This window comes from Mustela nivalis, assembly GCF_964662115.1.
Source record: "Mustela nivalis genome assembly, chromosome: 6".
Taxonomy (NCBI): domain Eukaryota; kingdom Metazoa; phylum Chordata; class Mammalia; order Carnivora; family Mustelidae; genus Mustela; species Mustela nivalis.
Window position 1 is genome coordinate 6,808,727 of NC_139025.1, and position 15,335 is coordinate 6,824,061.

Sequence of the window (15,335 nt, forward strand, 5' to 3'; positions counted from 1 at the left end):
GGATGCCAGTGGAAAGCAGGCCTGACCCCCAGCATAGGAAATGGATGTGGTACCAAAGGCAGGAAAAAGAGAGAGAATCAAAGAAAGCCTGCCCCTCCCTTCAAAAAGTCACACTTTACTATTCTTCTCTCATTTCCATCAATCACCAGGGCAATACCCCCTAGATCAATGCATTAACTTGTTTGTTTTTTACAATGAAGGGAAACTTCATAGCCTCATCATTCATTCCAGAGTGTGGGGGAAAAACACAAAAGCCAGCCACCGAAATTTGCATGGTGCTCAATTATACATTAGTGAACATCACTTGGCAATCTGTTCATATCAATTTAATTGGATTTTAATACTGCCTCTGATCTTGTTTTCTAATTAACAGCAGTGCTTGGAAATAAAGCAGAACCATGCACTAAGCAACACCTTTGATCTCGACCATATGGAGCTCCACCAAGCTCTGGAAAAAAAATCCCCCTTGCCTCCACAGCCGGCCGAGTGAAGCGGGGGCCCCCAGATGGCCAGATACTATGGATGCCCGCACCCCATGGACCAGCGCGTCCTCTGATTGGTCCCTGTGGCAAAGGCAGAGGACTCCCTTCTCCAGCTGGAGGCAAGTCCGTGTCCCTAGCCTTGGGTGAGGTTGACGGTTTTCACAGCTCGGTTTTGGGGGACAAATATTTGAGTAAACAGACCTGACCTTGTAAGCCTTGTTTCAGAAGAGGGTCTCCCCAGCAGGACAGAGTGAGGGTAGCATGGGCTGGTGCCGGGGCCATCGCATCGCTCCCTGTCCGAGAGCAGCGTCAGACCTGTGTGGAAAGCTCCCAAAGCGCGTTTCCAGCTGGGCTCTGGCTACAAGACGTCTCCCTCTTTGCCTTTTTTGCTCGCCCTCCCCCCCATTTCCTCAATCTTTGGTTCTGTAATCTTACATCTTGTGGAAAGCTTGATCGAAGGCCGAGGCCACCTGAACTAGAATAAGACCATGGCCAGTGAAATCAAGGCAGGGTCCTCAAGAATGTTGGATGTGAAGGGAGCAGGTGGGACATGACCAAGGGCCGAGGACCTGCTTGCACCAGTGTGGAGCCTGTGTGCTTACCGGCAGAGCCGCGGTGGCGGTGGGGCGAACCCCGGTCAGGAGAAAATCGCTGTCCATGGTAACAGTCATGGGACCCCCGCCGCTCACTTGACCCCTGAGTGGCCGCTGCTCCTGGACTGTACTCCAGTTCTGAAATCCAAACAGCTCCGATATTCAGTTCTTTCACAGGTTTATAGCAAACTCGTTTTGGCGGCAAAACCTGACCCGAATGGATGTGAGACTTTGTAATCTTCATTTATCCTATTTAATGTGGATATTCATTCATTTTGCTGTAGAAATAGTAACGTCTGGGATGTTGGGAGGCTGCCCCAGTATCCACTGGGATAGTATGTCTTTATCTTTCTAAAATCCAGACTCTTCTGGATTTTAAACTGTGTCAGGCCCCAGGGGTTTGAGATGGACTGTGGCCGAGCACCTTCCTCAAGGATGTGAGTTAATACACCTCCATCAGAGGTTTTGTACCCCACCCCTCCCTTCAGGACATATCTGCCAATCTAAGGAGACATTCTGGATAATCACAACTTGTAGAGGGTCATCATGGCATCTATGAGGGGGAGGCCAGAGATCCTGCTAAACATCCTATAACACGGGGGCCATCCTCCGTGGCGGGGAATTACCTGGTCCCAGATGTCAGCAGTGAGGAGCGGAGAAACCCTGCCCCAAGATGCTCGCTTTCTGCTCAGCCCAGCACGCTGAGCCTCCCTCTCTGCGTCAGCCACCCAGACAGAGGGGGCCTCTTCTAAGGGCTTTGGGAGGACCCTATGAGGCAGTAGTCATGAATGCACCTTAGAAAATTTACCTTTAGTAGGGACATGAAGAGTTATTCAATCACTCAAAGAATAAAATGTGTTCTCTGTAACTTCTGTTTCCACAGTAAACACTTGCCTGTGCATGCACCCCAGGAGCTAAGCAGGGAGCAAGACGGATGGACAGAAAGACTCGTGGCCTCATTTTCACGGCACTCATCATCTAGTTCCGATCCTGTCATAGGTAACTATTTACAGCTCAGTCTAGACGGTAGGCTCTTCTTGAAAGCAGTATTTCCCTTGACCTGTTTTCATTTTTAGATTTCCTGCTCACCAAAGAGCTCCCACCAAGGCACTCACACCCCTTGCTACGAATTAGGGAGCTTTACTTTGCAGGGTAGAGCTTTGACAAAAAAACTTTAAATAGCAGGTCCTGCTGGACTTCTGTGTCTCCTGAGCTCCTCTCCTTCCAGCTGAGATCACTTCACCCCTATTCTCCTGCTTGATCCCAATGCTGGCCTCTAGAATCAGTGTCACCTGGCTGGTGGGGGCAGGGAGCAAGACGCATTCCACCTTTTCGCTCAGCATTGCCTCTCTGTGGGGTCAATCCACTCCTGGCCTTGTGAGTCATTTGGACTCTGGGTTTTGGCCTTGTCCTAGGTTCTGGTTTCCTCAGTGACTCCAAGGTTGGTGAATCAGGTTTCTCTAGCACAAGTGCTTCCTGGAGACTCAGGTCATTCCAGTCCCTTTAGGCTGTGCCCTGCCTTGTACTGGTAGCAACTTCCCCCAGAAATTGGATCTTGGCTCTGATCAATCAATAAATAACAAGCCAGCCAGAAGTTGCCCACCTGTTCCTGGACTCTGGTCCCTGGGCTCCCACATGCCTGCTCTTCTGCAGTGGGACCAGTATTTTATGGAATGGGTTGTTCTGGGATCCACCTATCTGTTCAGACTGTCGCTGCTGGAGCAAGGTGACCTCTGCACACAGGAGTTCTGATTGACCACACTCATGTTGAGCTCTGGCCATTTCCACACCACCTGTGCTCCTGCAGAAGTTCCACAAGCTCCTTGGATGTCATCCAGCCTTCTGATTTGGCTCAGATGTTGGATGCACTCACCCCAGCTCACCACATACTTCCTTAAATACGACCATGTGTATCAGTCAGTAGAAATAGCAGCACTGGTTGCTGGGACAACCCCTACAGCAGCCCCCAGGAGTTTAAGAAAATGAAAATTGATCTCTTGCTCATGTCATCGTCTGATGAGAGTGGGAAGCTTCTCCTGGACAGGTCCTCTCCAGGTGTGAGCTATGAACCAAAAAGACAGGCTACGTCTCCTCCTTGTGTCCAACATACAGGGCTGGGACAGGGATTGCATGTTTGCAAACATTTCTGTAGGAAAATGGGTGATGGAGAGATAGTAGCATTCCTGACTTGGAGCAAGTCTGAAATCTTCATGTCTTGTGGACAGTGTGAATGTTCCTTATACTGGAGACTGCAGACTGTCCTTGGTGAGGGCTCGATGCTGGTCTTCAGGGTTGACTTCCCAGACTGGGGATCTCTGTGGCTCGGGGCTCCCTGTTCTAGGGGCCCTCCCTTGTCCATCCCTCTCCTTGGCCACATCTGAAGTGGCTGTTGGGTGATAATGCCCTCGTTTGGGACTGTGCAGCCTTAAAACCCACCTTCTGCTCAAGGAAATGTTGGGGGCTTAAATGTGTGTGTGTGTGCGTGCGTATGGGTGTGTTTAATGCTAAACAATTTATCCATTACCCATCATGAGCTTTTTAAAAAGTATTTTTAAAATTAAAGTAAAATTTAAGTATGGTACAATTCACCTCTTAGCGGACAGCTATTCTATTAGTTTTGGTAAACATATATTCATGTAACAACTCTCACCATTGAGATTTAGAATAGCCTCATCACCCCCAAACTCCCCTCATTCTCTGTAGTCAGCCTCTCTGGCTAACCCCCAGGAAACCTGTGATCTGCTTTGGAGTCACACAGTATGTAGCTTTTGAGTCAAGCATCATGTGCCCAGCACAATGCCCTGAGATGCTTCCACGTTGTTGTGTGATCAAGAGTTCTTTCTTTTTTATTGCCAAGTAGTATTCCATTGTATGGATGTCACACTGAAGGATTTCACATTGATTCTGGCTTTGGGCTGGAAACAGGAATAAAGCTACTATAATCATTTGCATGTAGGTTTTTATGTGAACCTAAGAATTTATCCATTTGGGTAAATACATAGGAGTGGAATTACTGTGTCAGATGCTAAGGGCTGACAAACTGTTTTGCAAAGCAGCCATGCTATTTTGTACCCCACCAGCAATGTGCAGGGGTATCAGGGGTCTTCTTCTTCTTCTTCTTCTTTTTGGGGGGGGGTCAGCACTTAAGTGTTTACTCTTTTTGATTTTAGCCATTCTAATCAGGAGTATAGTTCACATCTCCCTAACAATGGATGATGTTGAACATCTTTCCATGTGTCTCTTGGCCATCCACATCTCTTCTCCCTTGATGCGTCTCTTGAGATCTTTGGTCCATTGGGTTGTTGAGTTGTTTCCTTATTTCAAGTTGTAGGCATTCTTTATCAGATGGTATAATTTGCAGATATGTTTTTCCTGGTCCTTAGCTTGTGGGTTAAGTTTCTTACCAGTGTCTTGAAAAGCAGAGTTTATGGTTTTGAGGAAGTCTGTGAAGTTTTTCTTTTAGGATTGCACTTTTGGTACTGCTTCTAAGACATCATTACCTAGCCCAAGGTCACGAAGACTTTCCCCTATGTTTGTTTTCTTTCTTTCTTTTTTTTTTTTTCTAAGACAAAATGTTTTGTAAGTCTTGAGGAGTGAAAGGCTTTTAACATTCACTTTTGGTTTCTTTGGCAATGCCTAGCCCTCAAGAAGCTAGAAGCTTCCGCACAACTTGCTTTGCTCAAGTTCTGTGTACCTGTAACCACACCCAAGGTCCCTCCCGAGCTCGAGCAGAGCACCACACCCTCAATCCGATCTTTGCTTTAAGTCACTTTATCTAGTGCAGAGGATTTGCTGGGCCATTGTCCCTCCAATTTTAAAATTCCATTGGCTCTTTTTTCTTTCTTTTTTTTTTCTTTTTTCAACTTGGTAGAGCCCCACATTTCTGGACTTTCCATTCCTCTTCTAGTCAGCTTGTCAATGGACCATTCTTTTCTGACTTTACCCCTTTATAATATTTTTCCAGTTGTACCCAACTGTAATCTGATACACGCAGATTATTAGCGTTCTGTTTTCAGACTTCTTCCCTAGAGCTATAAGTTCAGGCTCTGCCCTCCAAATCATCACAGACAACAGTCTTAGAAAATACTTGCCCTGAATAACATAAATGTCCATCTAACCATTCTGATATATTTGTTTCTTCATTTGTGACCGATGAGCGGATGCCATCTTTTTTAGAATTTTTAAAGACCTTCAACCCCATTTGTCCTCTATGTCTCTAACAGTCAGGATAGGTAACGCTGGTTGCTATAACAAACAACTGGGCATTTCAATGGCTGACATCATAAAAGTTTATGTTTTGCTTGTAGCATCCACTGAGGGTTGCTGGCTCCATCTAGCATTGGCTCATGAAACTGGGCTCCTTCCTTTTTGTAGCTCCACTATTTCAGAATCCTTTACCTCCAGCCATAAGCATAGAGGTGAAAGGGATGGAGGGCCACCATGGAGGACCACGTGGAGTGATTTAGAGCATAGAAAGGTGCCCATTGAGCTGTCCCACATCCATTGCCCAGAACCTAGTCACATGGCCCTACCCTATCATAATTGCAAGGGATGCTGGGACATGTAGTCTTTCTGTGAGTCCAAGAAGAGGAAACAGGAGTGGTAGGAGACACATTTCTTTGGCAGGGCACTGGAGGCTCTTCCTTTGAGTTGGACTTCTTGTTCTTATAAGGATTGTGTATTATGTATAACCTCAGCATTTCATTTAATTCTATCCTTGTAGAGATTTATTTTAACAGACCTGAGTGAGAATCTTAATGTGCTAGGTATTGTGCTGGCATGGGAAATTGGGAAGGGGCAGGGCAGTGCTAATGTTTGTTAATTGGCTGCTGTATATCTAGCCCTTGAAATTATTAATTCCCACAGTGACAGAGAAACCTACTTTATCGCCATTGTACAGATGAACTAACTGGCTCAGAAAGGCAACCTTGACCAAGGTCACAGAGCTAGTAACTTGATCAACTGTGATTAAATCTTACATTCATTCTGAGTGGTTAACCTATATTTGCATCAGGAGGAAGCTTATACCCTCCAGGTTGTAGTCTGGTGGGCAAGACAGATGCAAAACAAATAATTACAATCCAGGGAGACAAGTGGGCATGGTACTGTCTGAGCACTGACTCCTATAGCTGGGGGCTGGGAGGTATTTGTAAATCTTCCAGGGGGAAGGCTATTTGAGCCGGGGTTCTGTAGGGTGGTCAAGAGCCCACCAGATGGGGGAGAAAGAAAAGTTCCACTACAGATATTTCTCTGTGGTCTCTGCTCCAGGCCAGGCCCTAGATGGGAAAGCTCCCTCAAGTTTCCGTTTGGGCTTTCTGTTTTTGATTTGTGATGCCTGTGATGGGGGCTTCTGGGGGAAGGGCTAAAGGAAATTGCTATTCTGAACTGGCTGGGCTGTGTCCCCAGGAGGTGAAGATGCTATGATAAAGCGCTCCCATCATGACCTTGCAGAGCAGCCCTGCCAGAAGATAAGGGCAGAGAAGTAGCAGAAGGAGCTTCCTGCTGCAGGCGGATTGGCTGGTTGGGGGGGGTATCTGCAGCTGTGGCTACACCAGGTCCGTGGAACCCGCTGACTTGGGTAGTGAAGTGCTGAGTCTGCAAGAATGCACCGTCCTCGGTGGCTGTGTCCCTGATCACCTGGCCTGCACAGGACCCATTCAAGACAGCCGGGGACAGGGGAGTGAACTGGGTTTCAGCCCTGGCTCTGTTATTAGTTTTCTGTAAGACCATGGGAAAGTCACTCCACCACTCTGGGCTTCCTCTTCCTCCTATAGAGTGGGGCAATCAATCCTTACTTTGAAACACAGCAGCTGAAGTATCTGCAAGAGTATTTGATGTAGAGTAGATGCAATAAAATACCTTCATTGTCATCATCGTCATCCTCCTCCACCTCCTCCTCATCCATTATCCTGGATGACTGCAGCCTCTGCTTAGAGAGTCATCTGGTCCAGATCTTTCTTGAGCCCTGTAACCATGTGCCAGGCTCTGGGGATATAGCTGTAACCAGCCCTGCCCCTCCTTTAGCTTCTGGACTAGGAAAGGAGATTGAATTTAACGAATAATCAAACCCATAAGCCACCAATGGTGGTGAACTCTGTTGGGGGGGGGGGGATAGCAGGTGGTGCCAAGGGGCAGCCTGAGTGGACCAACCCAGAGCTGGAACCCAGAGGTTCTGCCCTAATCCCTCAGCCCAGTGAGCCTCAGAGCCAGGTTGTCACTCAATCTGGATCTGCCTGACTCTGAAGACATTGTGCTGTTTTGCACCCACACAGTGAAGCCACCATGTTCTCAGAATCCATATTTATCTTATTTGGCATCACCATAGTCCTTTCCATTTGGTCTTCAAGGTGGACAAGGGTAAAAAGTCACACCTCTCCTGTTAATTTGTCAAAATGCTGATGGCTTTTTGCAGTATCTGTTTCCCTCTTTCCTTCCTTCCTTCCTTCCTTCCTTCCTTCCTTCCTTCCTTCCTTCCTTCCTTCCTTCCTTCCGTCCTTCCTTCCTGTTGATGCCGATTCACAAATACAACTTCATGTCCCTGCTAGCAGGCAGTTTGTCAGCATTGCTGAGCACTATACTCAACTCAAACTTTGATATCACACCTCCTCTGTGTGTGCTATGAAAACCGACTTGTTATCTTGAAGATTCTGAATACCTCAAAAAACAACAGAAACTTCTTCATCTCTCTCCGTCTGGCTGGCTTTGCCGTGGTTTTGAAATGGACTGCGGATCTTTGTTGACAACTAAATGGCCCCAGATTTCTGTTCTTTAACGTGTTTTCTCTTTGCTTTTTTGCAGTTATTCTATTTCTCAAACTGTAGCATACCTGTATGAGCCTCATGGGAGACTTGCAAGATTTGGAATTCAAGTCCCATCTTGGCCACTAATTTACTGTGTGACCCGGGGAGATGGTGCACCTGGTTCTGGGCGCCTCACCTAGAAAATGTGTGGACTGGCCCCAATCATAATTTCTAGATCCCCTGTAGCTCAGTGATGCTACAACCCTCCTAGCTGACCGGTATTTCTCTCAGGAACTCTCCCCCACCACAGAATCTACTGTGGGTTGGAAAAAAGCCCCAAACATATATAAGACATTGCCTTAGGTCTAATGCATGAACCACAAGTTAAGTCAGCAAGATTATTTAGACAGAGCCTGAACCAAGACTTGAAGAAAGAAATGGAGGGCTCTTATGGGGACAAATGCATGAGTGTTCATGCCTGCATTTTGGCACCAGCTTTGCACAGATCCTGTCCATTGACAGGGCTGGAAATCTGACCTTGGGTCGAGGGAGGGGCACTGTTCTTTGTGAGCTTACCAAACCTCAGCGCACATGCTGCGTGCAAGCCTGGGGCTGCAATTGTGTCTGAGTCCCAGGTTCTGAGGGAGATTCTAGAGCTGTTTGGGCAGACAGTCCAGATATAAACCCAGGACCGTAGGGGAAATGTCAGAGACAGCTACAAGGATCCCTGACTGTTAGGAGGGTCTCTTTTCAACTACTGCTGCAGAGTGACTGGCAGAAACACGGAGAGGTTCATTCATTAGAAACTTCCCACTGGTGCAAGACCCAGGTTAGTAATTCAGGTGAAAGGGCAGGGGCTGTGGGTCCAGAAAGCTCATGTGCATCATAATCCTTGGCAGCTTTATTGAGGTTTAATTGACAAGCAATAAACCACATAGGTTTAGAGTGCACATTTGGCTGTCTTGACATACGAGTGAAAACCATCACCACAAACCAGGCAGCTAACATATCCATCACCCCCAAACATTTCTTCACGCCCCTCTGCAATCTCTTCCTTCTTGCTCACTGCACCCCTGCCCCTCCATCCTCAGGCAACCACTGGTCTGCTGCAGAGATTGGGTCGCATTTTCCAGACTTTTATTTAAATGCATTGGTACCATCTGTAGTCTTCTACGTCTGGCTTCTTTCACTCAGCATAATTACTTTGAGATTCACTGATGCAGTTTCTAGCAGGAACAGCTCCTATCGCCCATCGGATGACTTTGTTACAATTTGTTAATCAGGTCACCTGGTATGGACATTAGGATTGTTTCCAGTTATGGCTTCTAACAAATCCAGTTGTTGTGACGGTTTATGTGCGAGTCTTTGTGTGGACAGATATTTTCTTCTCTCTTGGGTAAATACTTGGGAGTGGAATGGCTGGATCACATGGGAGGGTATGTTTAACATTTTGGAAACTGCCAGACCATTTTCCAAACTGCCAGACCATTTTACATTCCTACCAGCGATGTGTGAGAGTTCTAAGGCTCCATATCCTCACCAACATTTAGTATGATACGTCTTTTTACTTTTCAACATTGTATCCAATAGCTCCATAGCTCTTTGCAGTTTTCAGCTTACACTGTCCTAATATCAAATGATATTGAGTATCTTTTTATATATCTATTTGCCATCCTTTTATTTGCTTTAGTAAAGAGTCTATTAAATCTTTTGCCCATTTTTAAAAATTTGTTCAGTTAGCCACTGTATGGAACAGAATTAGTCCTTGATGCAGTCTTCATGATTCATTAGTTAAGTATAACACCGAGTGCTCAATCACAGCACATGCCCTCCTCAATACCCATCATCCTGTCACCCCTCCCCCCACTCTCCTCCTCTCTGAAGCCCCCAGATTGTTTCTCCGGGTTCATAGTCTCTTATGGTTCATCTCCCTCTCTGATTTCTCCCCCTTTGGATTTCCCTCCCCTCCTCTATGGTCCTCCGTGCTATTGCTTATGTTCCACATATGAGTGAGATCCATATGATAATTATCTTTATCTGTTTGACTTTCTTCACTTAACATAATCCCCTCTGGTCCCATCCATGTTAATGCAAAATAGTTGGTATCCTTTCTGATGGCTGAGTAATATTCCATTTTGTATATATACCACATCTTTATCCATTCATCTGTTGAAGAGCATCTCATCTCCTTGAGGAACCTCCATACTGTTCCAGAGTGGCTGCACCAGCTTGCATTCCCACCAACAGTGCAAGAGGGTTCCCCTTTCTCCACATCCTCGCCAACATTTGTATTTCCTGTTTTGTTAATTTTTGCCAGTTAACTGGTGTAAAATGGTATCTCACTGTGGTTTTGATTTGTGTTTCCTTGATGACTTTTGCCCATTTTTAAATTAGGGTCTTTATTACTACTACTTAGTTTCAACAGTTCTTTATATATTTGGGTGATGGTTCTTTATCAGATATATGGTGTGCAAATATTTTCTCCCATTTGGTTGGCTTGTCTTTTCAATTTCTTAACTGTATTTTGAAGAGCAGAAGTTCCTAATTTTGCTGAGGTTAATTATCTTTTTGTTTTTAACCTTTAGAGAATTGTGCTTTTGCTGTTGTATCTAAGATCACTGTTTGATCAAAGGTTGCAAAGATTTTCTTATATGTTGTCTTCCAGAAGTTTCTCAGTTTGAGCCTTTATTTTTAGGTTTAACATTTATTTTGAATCAATTTTTCTATGTGAGGTGAGGAATGGATTAAGGTGGGTTTTAAAAATTAACTAATTAATTAATTAAATTTTTTTTGCACATGACTAATAGCACTTGTTGAAAAGACTGTCTTTTTTCCCACTGAATTACTTTTACATCTTCATTGAAAACCAACTGACCATATTTATGAGGATTTATTTTTGGAGTCTAATCTGCTTGTCTGTCTTGAGACCAGTGCCACACTCTATCAGTTACAGTAGCTTCGTAAGTCTTGAAGTCAGCTAGTGTTGATATTTCAGTTATGTCCTTGTTTTTTTGGGGGGGCACCTGGGTGGCTCAGTGGGTTGAGCATCTGACTCTTGATTTCAGCTCAGGTCCTGATCTCAGGGTTCTGAGACTGACCCCCGTGTCGGGCTCTGCACTCAGCAGGGAGTCTGCTTGACATTCTCTCTCTCCCTCTGCTCCTGCTCCCACCCCTCCTCTCTCTTTCTCTCTCTCTCTAAAAAAAACAAACAAAAAACAACAACAACAACAACAAAAAACCAAACCAAAATAAACAACAAAAAAATTTTTTCCCCATTCTGGGCCCTTTGCATTTCCGTAAGTCTTAGAGTCAGTATGCCAATTTCTGTAAGAAAGCTTTGCTGGATTTTGGTTGGGATTCTATTGAATCTATGGATCAATTAAGGGGGAATTGATATCTTAGCTGGAGTGAATTTTTTGGTTCAAGAATATAATAAATTACTTCGTTTATTTAGAATTTTTTATCAGCAGTGTTTAGTAGTTTCCTGTGCTTGGGCCTTATACATCTTTTGCTGTACTTTTCCTTCAGTGGTTCTTATTTCTTAATGCTATTAAAAATGATTTTTTTAAATCTCCATTTCTGATTGTTGACAGCATATAGAAATATATTTGATTTTTAATGTTAATCTTTTATCTAGAAACCTTACTACACTCGCTTAATAGTTATAGTCACCTTTTATGGTATATTGCATAGGATTTTCTTTATAGACTAGCATGTCTGTGAATAAAAACAGTCTTACATCTTCTTTTTCATCTGGATTCCTTGTTTTTCTTTTTCTTGCCTTATTACACACCTCAGAACTTCTCGTGAATTCACTATTCACTAATAGTGAATAGAAGTGAGAACAAACATGTTCCTGATCTTGGGCTGAAAGAATTCAGTCTTTCACCATTCAATATTATGCTAGCGTATGTTTTTGAAATGTGCCCTTTATTAGACTGAGGAACTTACCTTCTATTTCTAGTTTGTGGAGAATTTGAAAAAAAAAATAGAAATAAATGCTTGCTTTGGTCAAATGCTTTTTAAATGTATCTATGATGATGATCATATTATTTTTCCATTTTTTGGTCTGTTACTCTGATGATGATATTGATTGATTTTCAGAAATTAAACCAGTCCTTTATTTCCCAGGAGAAAACCCACTTGGCCATGATGTTATTGGATTCAGTTTGCTACATTTTTAAAAAGACGTTTTGCATTTGTTTTCATATGGGATATTGTACTATATAGTTTTCTTCTCTTGTAATTTCTTAATCTTGTTTTGGTATCAGGGATTCATAGAATGAACTGAGCAATGTTCCTTCCTCTTATATTTTTTAATTGTTCTATTTTCCAAAAGAGTTTGGTATCGCCACTTTCTATAATGTTCAAGTAGGATTCACCAGTCAAGACATCTGGGCCTGGCAATTTCTATTGATAAAGGTTTTGAGTAGAATTTCAATATCCTTAAAAGTTAAAGTGTTTTTGGGTAACTTATTTCTTCTTGAGTAAGTTGGCAGTTTGTCCATTTCATCTAGGTTGTTGATTCTATTAGCATAACATTTTTCTCATTTCTTTCATTCATTTAGAGGTATAATTTGCATAATGAAAATTCAGCTTTATTAAGTGTCCAGTTAATGTGTCTTAAAAAGTGTGTAAAATCATGTAACCTCTACCAAAATACAGAACCAAAATATACAAACAAAATAAAGGTAAATTCATAACCACAAAAGTTCTTTCAAGGTTCTTTGCAGCTAATCTTCTTACACCAGACTTCTGACAACCACTGATCTATCTGCACCTGTGGTTTGACTTTTCTAGAATATCACATAATGGAATCATATAATATTCAGTCTTTTGTATCTAGCCTTTTTACTCAGTACAATGCTTTTTATTTTTTTTTTAAGTCATGAGGCACATGCACTAAATTTTACCTTTCATAGGTGTATAGTTCTATACAAATTTTGAAAAACAAAATAGTTATGTGCACACCAGAATATCTTTATCACATCAATAACATTTTTAATAATGTTTCCTAATTATCCTTTTAATATATGTAGAATTTGTAGTGATGTTACCACTCTTATTTCTGGTATTGGTGATTTGCTTCTTTTATGTTTCCTAGTCGGTCTGGCTAGAGTTTCATCAATTTTGTTGATGTTTCCAAAGAACCAGTTTTTGGTTTTATCAATTTTTTCTTGTTGTTTTGCTATTCCTTTAATTTCTCCTCTGATTGTTTTTATTTCATTTTTGTCTGCTTAATTTAGGTTTATATGTTCTTCTTCAGGTATTTCTTTTTTTTTTTTTAAAGGCAGAAGCTGAGATTATTGAGTTGAGAAGTTTCTTTCTTCTTTTCAAATGTAGGCACTTAAAGCTGTGCATTTCACACTGACTGCCTTGTAGCAGTGTCCTACAAATTTTGATTGCTTTCATTTTCATTCAGTTTGTACTATTTTTTTTTAGGAAAAATATATTTCTTTTTTTAAAAAATATATTTTTTAATTTATTTGACAGAGAGAGATCACAAGTAGGCAGAGAGGCAGGCAGAGAGAGAGGGAGAGGCAGGCACCCTGCTGAGCAGAGAGCCTGATGCGGGGCTTGATCCCAGGACCCTGAGAGTATGACCTGAGCCAAAGGCAGAGGCTTAACCCACTGAGCCACACAGGTGCCCCTATATTTCTTTCTTTCTTTCTTTCTTTCTTTGTTTCTATTTTTTTATTATGTTATATTAGTCACCACACTCTACTTTGTTAGTTTTTGATGCAGTATACTACTTTCTAATTTTCCTTCTGGTTTCTCCTTTGAGCCAGGAGTTACTAGACGAGTGTTATTTAGTTTCTAAATTCTTGTAGATTCTCTGCCTATCTTTGTGTTATTGATTTTTAGTTTGATTCTGTTGTGGTCAGTGTTCATACTTTGTCAGACCCGAGTTATTGAGACTTGTTCAATAGCTCAGAATATGTTCTATCTGGGGGTCTGTTTGATTTGCCCTAGAATGTGCATCCTGCTGGGTACTGAAGGGTTAAGTGCTCTGCAAGCATCAATTTGGTCAAGTTGGTTGGTAGTGTTCAAGTATGATTAATGATTTTCTGTCTAGTTGGTCTGTCAATTATTGAAAAGGGGATATTGAGATCTTCAAATAAAATTGTGGATTTGTCCATTTCTCCAAGCAGTTTTAACAGTGTGCTCCCCATACTTTGAAATTTTGTTGCTAAATGCATAATCATTTAGGATTACAATGTACTTTTGATGAATTAACCCCTTTCATTATAAGATTATCGTTGTTTTCCCTTCATTATTCTTGTTCTGAAATCTGCTTTGCCTGCTGTTAATATAGCCACACCCACTTTCTTGTGTTTAGTGTTAGTATGGTATATTTTTCCCCATGGTTTTACTTTTAGCTTTTGCCTTCATATTTAAAGTTTTGTTTTGTTTTTTTGTAGGCAGCAAGAGATTTCAGAGTTGTTCTGTTTTGTCTTGCTTTTAATTCAATCTGACAAATTCTGACTTTTAATTGTTGTGTTAGATCATTAATTTTAATGCCACTCTTGATATGGTGAGGTTTAAATCTACCATCTTGCTACTGGTTTTCTGTTGTTCTCATCCGTTCTTTGTCACACCCCCCCCCCCCAACCCCTTCTTTTCTGGCCTCCTTTGGACAGAATATTTTGATTATGATTCTGTTTTGTCTCCTCTATTGGTGTATTAGCCTTAACTTTTTGTTGAATTGTTTTAGTAGTTGCTTTAAGGTTTTTAATATGCATTTTTAATTTATCATGCCCTTGAAGTGACATTACTCCCCTTCATGTAATGGTGTATGGAACTCACAACCGTGTACTTCTATTTCCTCTCTCCTCCCCTTGTGCTATTATTGTCACACAGGGAACCTCTACTTATGCTATAAATCCCACAATACGTTTTTATTTTTCCTTTAAGCAGTCGATTATCTTTGAAAGAGTTTTGAATAAGAAAGGCATCTTTATATTTATCCATGGAGTTACCATTTCTGGCCCTCTTCATTCCTTTGTGTGGATTTCAATATTCATTTAGTATCATTTTCCTTGTGCACGAACAACTTCTTTGAACAGTTCTTAGAGTGCAGGTCTGCTGGTACTGAATTCTTTGAGCTTTTGTGTGTCTGAAAGGCATTATTTCGCCTTCACTCCTTGAAGGACAGTCTCACAGTCTCCACAAATCTGCAAACAATTCCCTTTCCACTGCTCCCCAAGGCTCTAAGGGAATGGGTGTGTATGTAGGGGGCGGGATTTAAAATTATTTCTTTTATGTGGAATATTTACAAGAGCATAGAGGAATCTGTCCAGTACTCAGCAGTCCACTGAGACAGGAGCCAATGTGCTGATGTCCCGTCCTAGAAGCCGGAGTGAGGAGTAAACCGAAAGACAGTGTGTGAGGAATGGTGTTTTATTGCTAGCAAGATTCACTTGATCAAGGAGGAGAGAAGATTTTTCTTTTACCTTGAGAACACAGCCCCTCATTGACCCAGCGGTGATGAATAAATACTTCTGCGACCAGAAAATTAA